General features: G+C 37.9%; 1 long non-coding RNA gene across 1 annotated transcript; it reads left to right on the top strand.

Annotated features, from left to right (window-relative positions):
- The first annotated feature begins 10 nt into the window (after positions 1–10).
- Positions 11–2,656, top strand: LOC141554296 (uncharacterized). Its single transcript, XR_012485819.1, has 2 exons — positions 11–117; positions 1,596–2,656. It is a non-coding gene; the product is annotated as an uncharacterized LOC141554296 (long non-coding RNA).
- The last annotated feature ends 8,246 nt before the right edge of the window (positions 2,657–10,902 follow it).

Genomic DNA, 10,902 nt, shown 5'->3' with positions numbered 1-10,902 from the left:
CCGCGGGTACGAGCGCCGAGCCGAAGCACCACCAGCTGGCCGAACCCCGGCGGCTGCCGCCCCGCCCGAAGGAGACTCGGGTCACGTGGCCATGAGCCCCGCCCCTCTTCCCCCCAGGTGACCCTGACCTCGCTCTGACCCCACCCCTTTACTGTGGAAGGTCTACGAGCGCACGTGGGACCCAGTCCAAGCTTGTCCGGCGCCTTTGTTCGTGAGACTCTGGACCCCGAGGTGCAAGGCCTTGGTCCGCAGCCCCCGAGGGTTAAATCAGTGCTCCTGCTGTGGGAGAAACTAATCCTATCCGGGACGACCGTTCCTCCTGGGGGGCGGAGTCTCCCCTCCCTGGGAAACACGCCCTGCCTGCGCTCGCCCCGGGGCCGTGCGGAGCCCCGGAGCGCCGGCGCTCGCTAACTTTAGTTTCCCGGGTCTAAGGGCCGCAAACTTTCCATTCTTCCGTCAGCCACCGTCCCCCTCCCTCCCTCCACTTCACACTGCCCGAAAGAGGCGAACAGTGGGGCGCGGCGCTCCTGGACCCGGAGCTAAAGACCCGCGTCCGAAGTCCACCTCAGGAGGCGCTGGAGCCCGCTCCTCAGTTCCTCCCCGGCCCAGAGCGCAGCCACTCAGGAGTCTTAGGGGCGAGCCTGAGGGGCCGGGCTCCCATGTCCAGACCCCAACAGTATGGGAGCTACTCAGCCTCAAGCAGCTGACACAGCGTAAAATAAAAAAGTACAGATACAGTAGGAAGAGTGAGTGCTCCCCTCCGGAGTCCGAAGGGTACAGTCCGCCACCCAAATACGGGGAGCCTACGGGGGAGTGGGCGCCACCTGTGGAGCCCTCTTAAATTCCCCTTGGGTCCAGCTTTCTTTCTTTTTTACTTTTTTTTTTTTAATAGTTTTATTTACCAGATATATGCATGGGTAATTTTACAACAATGACAATTGCCAAACCTTTTGTTCCAATTTTCCCCCTCCCCCCCATGACAGGTTGACCAATGCATGTTAAATATGTTAACGTATAAATTAAATACAATATATGTATACATGGGTCCAGCTTTCTAAGGGCCCTCAGGGAGTTCAAGTTAACCCTCTATCTGCCCTGACTGGTGATGCTTCCCTCCACAGAGGACTTATCCTTCCATACTGTCTGCAGCCGCGTCCATTGCTGTGGCTGCGGTCACTACTGCCCTTCCACTACCAACTGCGGATGGTTTCCTTTTTTTTTTTTTAAATTGGCTGAGGCAATTGAGGTTTAGTGACTTCCCCAGGATCAACAGGAAGTGTTAAGTGTCTCGGATCACTTTTGAACTCGGGTCCTCCTGACTTCAGGGCTGGTGCTCCGTCCACTGCGCCCCCTAGCTGCCCCTGCTAGTGGTTTCCTAATGGCTTCTCTAGATCAAAGCTTCTTAAGCTGAGGGTCACAACCCCATATGAGGTCACGTAAATGAATGGGGGGGGGTCATAAAATTACGATTTTAAATGTTTGATTTGTATACCTATTTTATTTTCCTATGTATCCAGGCAATTTTCAGGCATAGAGGGGTCGCAAGTGGAAAAAGTGGATCTCCTGATCTTACAAGATCTTATACTTTCATTCAGAATTTTCATTTGTCCAAGATCAAGACGGAGAAATAGAGAAAGCCGTGCACTCACAGCTGCCGTGTACGGTAGGAGACAAGACCTCTCTTCCTTCACCTGGCTCTTGTGACCAACTGCAAGTAGTCCTTGAAACAAAGAAATTAAAGCCATTTGTAATCGTATGAAAAATAAATCACTACTGATCAGAGAAATGCAAATTAAGACAACTCCGAGGTGCCACCTCACACCTGTCAGGTTGGCTAAGACGAGTGGAAAAGATAATGAATAATGTTGGAGGGGATGTTGAAACTGAGACATGCATGCATGCAGAGTTGTTGGAATTGTAAAATGATCGACCATTCTGGAAAACAATTTGGAACTAAGCCCAAAAGAGTATAAAACTGTGCATAAAACTTTTGATCATCTGCATCCCAAAGAGAGCATAAAAGAAGGAAAAGGACCTAGAGGGAAATGTTTGTAGCAGCTCTTTTTCTGGTGGCAAGGAACTGGAAACTGAGTGGATGCCATCCATTGGGGAATGGCGGAATAAGTTATGGCATCTGAATGTAATGTCATGTTATTGTTCTCTAAGAGATGATGAGCAGGCTAATTTCAGAACAATCTGGAAAGATTAGATGAACTGCTGCTAAGTGAAGCGAGTAGAACAAGAAAACAGCAACAAGACTTTATGATGATCAACTATGATGGACATGGCTCTTTTCAACAATGAGGTGACTCAAGGCAATTCCAATGGTCTTGTGATGGAGAGAGCCATCTGCACCCAGAGAGAGGACTATGGAAACTGGATGAGGATCACAATCTTTTTGTTCTAGTTGTTGTTTACTTGTTTGTTTGTTTGTTTTCCTTGTGTTTTTTTCCCTTTTGATCTGATTTGTGTGTGTGAGCACATATGCAAATATGGAAATATGTTTAGAATAATTGCACATGGTTAACCTATATCAGATTGCTTGCTGTCTTGGGGAAGGGAGAAAGGGGGGAAGAGAGGGAGAAACATTTAGTACACAAGGCTTTGCAAAGGTGAATGTTGAAAACTATCTTTGCAAGTATTTGAGAAAATAAAATACCATTTAAAAAAATAAGTAGTCCCTGAAGCAGTAAAGAAACAGGGAGAGAGAAACATATTCATTCAGCTTCACCTGAGTCATCTATTCTTCTCACCAATTAGACAGACAGCTAACTAGATGACTTTTCATCATCTCCTAACATAAGCTCCTCAGCTGCACAAGGGACTGAAACTCGCAAGGTTCTTTGTATTGAAACTAAATAGAAAATATTTGCATATGCTCTAAGACTGACCTTCATTTACCAGTTCCTCCATGTTAAAATCAAAGAGGGTTTGCAATTTGTGCAACAATGAAATGTGCTTTAATGTGTGTTCAAAGTACATAATATTTTACAGACCTGAACTGAACAGAAGGGATGCTCTGTGGCTTAGTGGCTAACTCCTACTGGAACAGGAGTTCCTTCTCTAGTAAGAAATTCATCAATAAAGTCCATTTTACCTTTGGAAATTTTCCATTATACAGAAGTTTTATTTTCCAAAATTCATCTAACACTTTTACTTAGTGCCTATTATGTGCAAAGTACCATGTTCAGTGATACAAAGACAAAAGCCAGTCTTTTCCACTCAAGTTGCTCATGATATGTACAAAGTAATTTCAAATGTGAAAAATGCTAATAACTGGTGAGGAGGAGGGAGGGAGCAATTAAGATTTTTGAGATGGCCAGACCTGTGCATTAGGAATATTACTTTGGCAACTGTTTGGAGGATGAATCGGAGAGGGGAGGAATCAGGAAATCAGTTAGAAAGCTATTATAATAGTTTAATAGCAGTGAGTAGAAAAAGGGACGTGGATAAGATATATTACAGACAATGGTCATAAAGACTTAGCAAATAATTAGATATGGGGGATGAGAGGGAGAAGAATCAAAAGAACTCTAAGACTGAAAACCTGGATGACTAAAGAATGGCATAGGCAGTTTCTTCTACTGTCTTTATGACCCAAGTACCTAGCAAGTCCCTTGAACATAGCAAATCTTGATAAATGTTTGCTGAATTGCATTGCATTATTTTGAATTGCTGTTTGTATCATCAACAGAAACCGAAGAATGTGGAGAAAGAATGTATGTGGGGAAAGATGTAATGAATTATATTTTAGGCTTGAGTTTGAGATCATGAAGAAAGGATTAGATTTTGTGTGTGTGTGTGTGTGTGTGTGTGTGTGTGCTGCAGAGGGCAGAAGTAGGAGCAAAGGGGAGAATTAGAAGATGTAAATTCAAGAAAAACTTCTCAACATTAAGGCTGGGATACCTTTCTGAAAAGGTAATTAGTTCCTCCTTTTTGGAAGTCTTCCTGCTGAGGCTAGATAACCACTTGTGAAGTATGTTTTAGTGAGAATTCCTTTCTGTTATAGATTGAACTAGAATTCAGGTATTTTTAAATTTTTGAGTCATGAACCCTTTTGTATTGTGAAACTTATGATTCACTTCTTAGAATAATATTTTAAAATTCATGAAATAAAATATGTAGGATTACAGAGGAAACCAATTATACTGAAATGCAATGATCAACATATTTTACAGATCCCAAATTAAGAACTCTTGACTAGATGATCACTAGATGGTCCTTCCTACTTCCAAATTCTGTGATTCTGAGATGTCTGTGGGATATCCACACAGAAGATGCCCAGCAAATAGCTGGTAATTCAAGAACTGAGTTCAAGAGGAAGTTCATCAGAGCTATTATGACAATTCTTCAAATTCAAATTCAAAATTCTGTCAAATTGCAAAGTATTTTATGTTATTTCATTTACATTGATTTCGAAGCCCTCATAGAAGGCTGAAGGAGAGGATGTAAGAAGGCAGAGAGAAAAAAAGGGGGTCCTGAATAGAACTTTTGGAAATACCCCCACATAATGAGTACAAGGAGGATAATGATAGAGCAAAGGAAATTGTCTAGTAACCCAAGGAGAGAGTACCCAAGTACCCAGGAGAAAGCAATACTCAGCAGTGTGGGTCATGTAGTAAAGTTGGAACTCAGAATGTAAGGAACTAAAAAGTAAATGTAGACATATAAGTTATATATGTATGTGTGCATATATATATGTATATATATATATGCACACATACATATATATATCAAGATATATAATAAAACAAGAATATAATTCAGGGATCAGTGAAAGATTTTGAAAGATGGAGGATATATGGACACATTTGGAGGTGGTAAGAAAGAAGAAAAGAATTACCCATTTATTTTCCTTGTGTCCGCTGGGAGCAGACAGAATAAAATTAACCATTTTCCCACAATCTCAAGCTAAATGTATCTAAAATACAGCTTATTATATATCTCCCCCAATCATCCTGTTTCAAAGCTTCCCTGTTTCTGTTGATGCTATCATCAAAGAGCCAGTACATGAGGATGACTATGTAAACCATGTATAAAGTTCTTTGAAAATTTTATGATACTATTTGGTAGGACTCTTTCTTTACATATAACCTACATAGTATTATAATTAGTTATCCTTTTAATGTTTATTAAAATTCACTTGTAAATCTGTCTGATCCTGGGAATTTTAAATGATAGCCATTATTATTATAAGGAGAAACTGAGAGAAAAAAGATGTAACATAGATGTAAGGTGCTCCTCACCTTGGAGCATCCTATCATTGTTGTAATTTACTTCTTATGAGACACCCCTCTGCCAAACCTATCCTCATTCTCCTTCAGTAAGCTCCTAGGGGATTCCCCCTCCCATTTGTGAAGGGCTCCAGACCAACCAGACTTCATTCTTCTCCTAACTTTATTCCGCCTTCTGGATTTCAAAATTATGCCTCCACCCTGGGGACCTTCATCTTTCCCCCTGATTTTCAGCTTCCTTGTATTCATATTCCCAGAACTTAGCATAGTGCCTGGCATTTAATAGGCATTTAATAAATTCTTATTTCTTTTCAGTCAATAAACATTTATTAAGTACTTATGAGGTCACAAGTCTTGGGTTACAAAAAGAGGCAAAAGTAATCCCTGCCCTCAAGGACTTTACAATCTAATCAGGAAGACTACATGCAAAACAGATTTGTACAAAGCAAGCTACATACTGTATAAATTGGAGATAATTAAAAGAAAGAAATCACTAGAACTCAAAGGGAATGGAAAAGCTTTCCCTCCTTTCCAACTCCCCCCCCTTTCTTCCTCTCCCTTCCCCTCCTATCCACTTTCCTTTCTTCTTCTATTCCTCTTTCCCCTTCCTTCTTCTCTCCCCTCTTTCCTGTCTTTCTCTCTCTCCCTCCCTTCTTCCGCTTTCCTTGTCCCTCCTTTCCTCCTCTCCCTTCCCCTCCTAGCCACTTTCCTTTCTTCCTCTGTTTCTCTTTCTCCTTTTATCTCCTCCCTCTTTTCTCCCTTTTTCCTCCCCCTTCCCCTCTTTCTCCCTCCCTCCTTCCCTTCTTCCACAATCCCTTTCTGCCTCCTCCCTCTTTTTCTTTATCTATACTAGATGTCTGTACTTCCTCCTTTCTCAGTTTCTTAATTGTCAAATATAATGGCCTTTTTTTCAGCTTTTTCCTCCATGACTTCCCAGCATTTGATACTATTGATGGACTCTCTCTTCCGGGGCATCCTCTCTCTAGATTTTGGTGGTGTTTTCCTTGCTTGGTTCTCCTATCTGTCTGACCAATCCACCTTAGTCTACTTTGCTGGTTCTTCATCCACAGCATACTCATTTACTGTTTAAAGTGTCCTTTAAGGCTTTGTCCTGAATCCTCTTCTCTTCTCCATCTATACTATTTCACTTGGTGATTTCATGCTTGTACAGGTTCAAGTGTCATATCATGTCAGAGGGTTTCCAGATCTTCAGCCCTAATCCCTCCTCTGATTTATAGTCCCATTGCACCAACTTATATAACTTATTTTGGACATTTTGAAATGGATATACCATAGACATCTTAAATTCAACATGTTCAAAAAGGGGACTCATTTGGACCTTTTTTTCTGTTTGGCAGTGTTCATCATAGTTCCTGGAACATAATGCTTTTGGATTATTTTATTAATTGATTTCATCTTTTACCATGTCTTCTTGTTTTGGAATCTGGAGCTGAGTAGAACAAGTTTACTTTCTTGTTTACAAGATAGCCTTTAAAATAACTGAATGGGCTTGTCACTATCCTCTAGAAAATATGGCAGAACTGAACACAATAAGGTAGCTAGGTGGCGTATAGTGCACACTGGACCTGAAGTTCAATGCTACCTCAGTCTATGTGACCTTATCAAGGAGGGCTTCCTAATTTCAGTTTCCTGATCTCTAAAATGGGAACTGCTTCATAGCAACTACCTCACAGGGTTGTCACCAGGACTACAGCTAATTACACACATGTAGATTTTTGCAGATCTTCCAGAAGTATATCTGCTAGCTATTATCATTGGTATTATTATTATATCTTACTTTCTCTACAACTTATCCATTCTAATGCAACCTAAGATTGATTAGATTTTTTTTTTTGGATGTCAGTCTGTCGGTTCATAGTGAGTTCCAGTCTATTAACATGCTGAATGCCAATCTTTTTTATTTTTAAAATTTTTTATAAAGCTTTTTATTTTCAAAACACATTCATAGATAGTTTTCAACATTGACCCTTGCAAAACCTGGTGTTCCAAATGTTTTCTCCCTCCCTTCTCCCCACCCCCACCTAATGTATGTTAAAAATGTGCAATTCTTTTATACATATTTCTACAATTATTATGTTCCAGAAGAAAAATCTGATCAAAAAGGGAGAAGAAATGAGAAAAAACCAAATGCAAGCAAGCAATAACCACAACAATGAAAAAAGTGAAAATACCATGTTGTAATCCATACTCAGTCCCCACAGTTCTCTCATTAGTTGCAGATGGCTCTCTATCCCAAGACCATCCAATACTTTTTAGAAGTGCTTTCTAGCTGTGTCTTGAAGTTCAAAGAACCTGAGTTCAAGTACCAGCTCTCTTGCATATTACTTGTATAATCCTGGGCAATCACTTATTTTCTCCTTGACTCAGTTTTGTTATCTAATAAATTGGAAAAGAAATATATAACTAAATTGCAATAGTGAAGAACCTCAGTATATCCCTTTCAATCCAAGACAAAAGTAACAAAAGGATAAACAAAAAAGAAGTTAAATACCAGAGTGTAATTTTAGAAAAGTTAGATTTCAGATATCTCTGATGATTATTGAATGATAATAGAAAGGGCTACACAGATTTCCCATTTGTGTATGATACCAAAACAAAAACTGACCATTTATTTGGGCATTAAAACAGTAATCAAAGTACATCCTTTATTGATCACAGTGTTATAAAATTATAATTAACAAATCACCTGTGAATAAAGAAAGAATAATTAAAGAGGAAATAATTTAATCCTAAAGAGCAAATATGTCAAAGAACAAATAAAAGAAACAATAGAAAATTTATTTTTTAAAAAATGACAACAATAAGACAACATACCAAAACTTTTGATCTGCAGCCAAAATCATCCTTAGCAAAATTTATATCTCCAAATGTTTTCATCAACAAAAGATAGAAACAAAACAATATCTTGGACATACAACTAAAAAAAAATCCTAGAAAAGCAATGTATTGGGGCAGCTAGATGGCACAGTGGATAGAGCACCAGCTCTGAAGTCAGGAGGACCTGACAAATGTGCTCTCAGGCACTTAACATTTCCTAGCTGTGTGACCCTGGGCAAGTCACTTAACCCCAATTGCCTCAGCGAAAGAAAGAAAGAAAGAAAGAAAGAAAGAAAGAAAGAAAGAAAGAAAGAAAGAAAGAAAGAAAGAAAGAAAGAAAGAAAGAAAGAAAGAAAGAAAGAAAGAAAGAAAGGAAGGAAGGAAGGAAGGAAGGAAGGAAGGAAGGAAGGAAGGAAGGAAGGAAGAAAGAAAGGAAGGAAGGAAGGAAGGAAGGAAGGAAGGAAGGAAGGAAGGAAGGAAGGAAGGAAGGAAGGAAGGAAGGAAGGAAGGAAGGAAGGAAGGAAGGAAGGAAGGAAGGAAGGAAGGAAGGAAGGAAGGAAGAAAAGAAAAGCAATGAATCAAAAAAACCCAACTGAACACAAAATTTAAAATTCTGAAAATCTAAGAAAAATTGAAATCACAATTACCCCAGTTGAATTGCTAAATAAAACTAGGAATTATTGTTTTTAAAAATGAATAAATTAGATAAACAATTGGCTATTCTAATTTTAAAAAAGAGGAAAGCCAAATTGTTGATGCAAAACATTTATTTTGCTTAATTATATGCCAACAAAACTTATGACTTAGATAAAATGGAAAAATTACAAAAAGTAAAACATCCAGATTAACAGAATAAGAAATAGATTATTTAAATAATCCAATATCAGGAAAAGAAACTGAGTAAGCCATAAAGGACTGTATGAATTTATAAATGAATTCTATCCAGCATTCAAAGAAGAATCAATTCCAATATTATATAAGCTGTTTCAGAAATAAGGAAGGGATCTACCAAACTTCCACTATGACTCAAATAAGGTCTTGATACCTGATTCATGTCTCTCCATGGATGCATGGAAAGACAAAGGGGTAGGGAGAAATAAATAATAGATCAATATTCTTAATGAATATTTGTGAAAAGTATTAAGCAAAATATTAATGAAAAGATTTCAGCAACATTAATTAAGATAACAATTAAGATAATTTTGTATTATTTATGTAAGGAATTCAGAGTTGATTTAATATAAAGAAAAATAACAACTATGTGACTATATTAAAAGATGCAGAAAAAACTAAAAAATTTCAGCACCCATTTTTGTTAAAACATTAAAAATCAGGAATAAATGGGTCTCACCTTAATATGATAAGAAATATGTATCTATAACTGCACATGTAGAACCTATATCAAATCACTTACCATTTCAGGGAAATGAAGAGAGAGGACAGAGAAGGATAAAATTTGCAACTCGAAACAACAACAAAAATCAGACCAACAAATGTTTAAAAATTGTTTTTACATATAATTGGGAAAAGTAAAATATTGCTTAAAAAAAGAAATATGGAGGCAGCTAGGTGGCGCAGTGGATAGAGCACCAGCCCTGAATTCAGGAGGACCCGAGTTCAAATTTGGTCTCAGACACTTAATACTTCCTAGCTGTGTGACCCTGGGCAAGTCACTTAACCCCCAGCCTGGGGGTGGGGTGGGGATGTAGCTAACAGAAAGAAACAATATTATACATAAAGGAGAAAGAATATGGGCCTTTTTCATCAGGAGTAAAGTGAAGATGTCTATTATCACTACTATTATTTGATTTAGTTTTAGAAATGTTAACTATGGCAATAAGATAAGAAAAAAGGAAAGAATAAAAAGAGAAATTCCATCTAAAAATGACTAAGTATACAAAACACTTAGATCTCCATCTACTAAGACATTCATATGGACTATATGAATGTAACTAAAAGCACTATGAAAATAAGGAGAGACTTAAGTAATTGGAGAAAAACTAATCTTATTGTTAGGCCAAAGCAATAAAATATTTCTAAATCAATTTACTAATATAGAGACAATAATACCAGTAACTTATTTTATAGAATTGTAAAATAATAATGAAATTAAGCTGAAAGAAGAAAATGGTAATAATGTTCAAAGGAAATGAACTAAGTCAGAAGGAAGTCTAGCAGTGCTATATATCAAAGTGTATAGTAATTATCAAACCTATCTAATATTGATTGGAGAGGTCAACCAGTAGAATCAGGTACACAATACAATAATATGTTCTGGATTAACTTTCAATCCCCACTTTTGGCTAAGGATTTACTATTTGGCAAAGACTGCTTGGAAAAGTAGAATGCAGTGTGGCAGAAATTAAGTATAAACCAACTTCTCCCACCATATGTCAAGACAAGCTCCAATGAATAGGTATAAAGAATCTCATTAAACAGTATAGAGAAGCATGGGAGAGAATACCCTTCATAAAAAAAAGGATAGAGGATTATAGAAGATAAAATGCACAATTCTAATTACATAAAATGTTAAAATTTTTGTACAAATAAAACTATTGTAAAACATGATAGAGAACAGTTAATTGAGAAAAATTATGCAAAAATTTCTCTGATAAATATATCATCCCAAAACAGATTAAAAATTGATCTAAATATATAATTATATTCCCTAATGGGAAAGTAATTAAAGGATGTGAACAGGCAGTTCTTTAGAAACCCAATCAACAACAATATGAAAAATGCTTGAAATCACTACTAATTAGAGAAATGCAAATTAAAACAACTCTGAAGTTCTACCTCATACCCATCATCTTGGCAAAGGCAACAGAAA

The sequence above is a fragment of the Sminthopsis crassicaudata genome, chromosome 2 (genome assembly GCF_048593235.1).
Source record: "Sminthopsis crassicaudata isolate SCR6 chromosome 2, ASM4859323v1, whole genome shotgun sequence".
NCBI lineage: Eukaryota > Metazoa > Chordata > Mammalia > Dasyuromorphia > Dasyuridae > Sminthopsis > Sminthopsis crassicaudata.
Note: the sequence above shows the minus strand (reverse complement) of the source record. Positions and strands in the feature narration are given on the sequence as shown.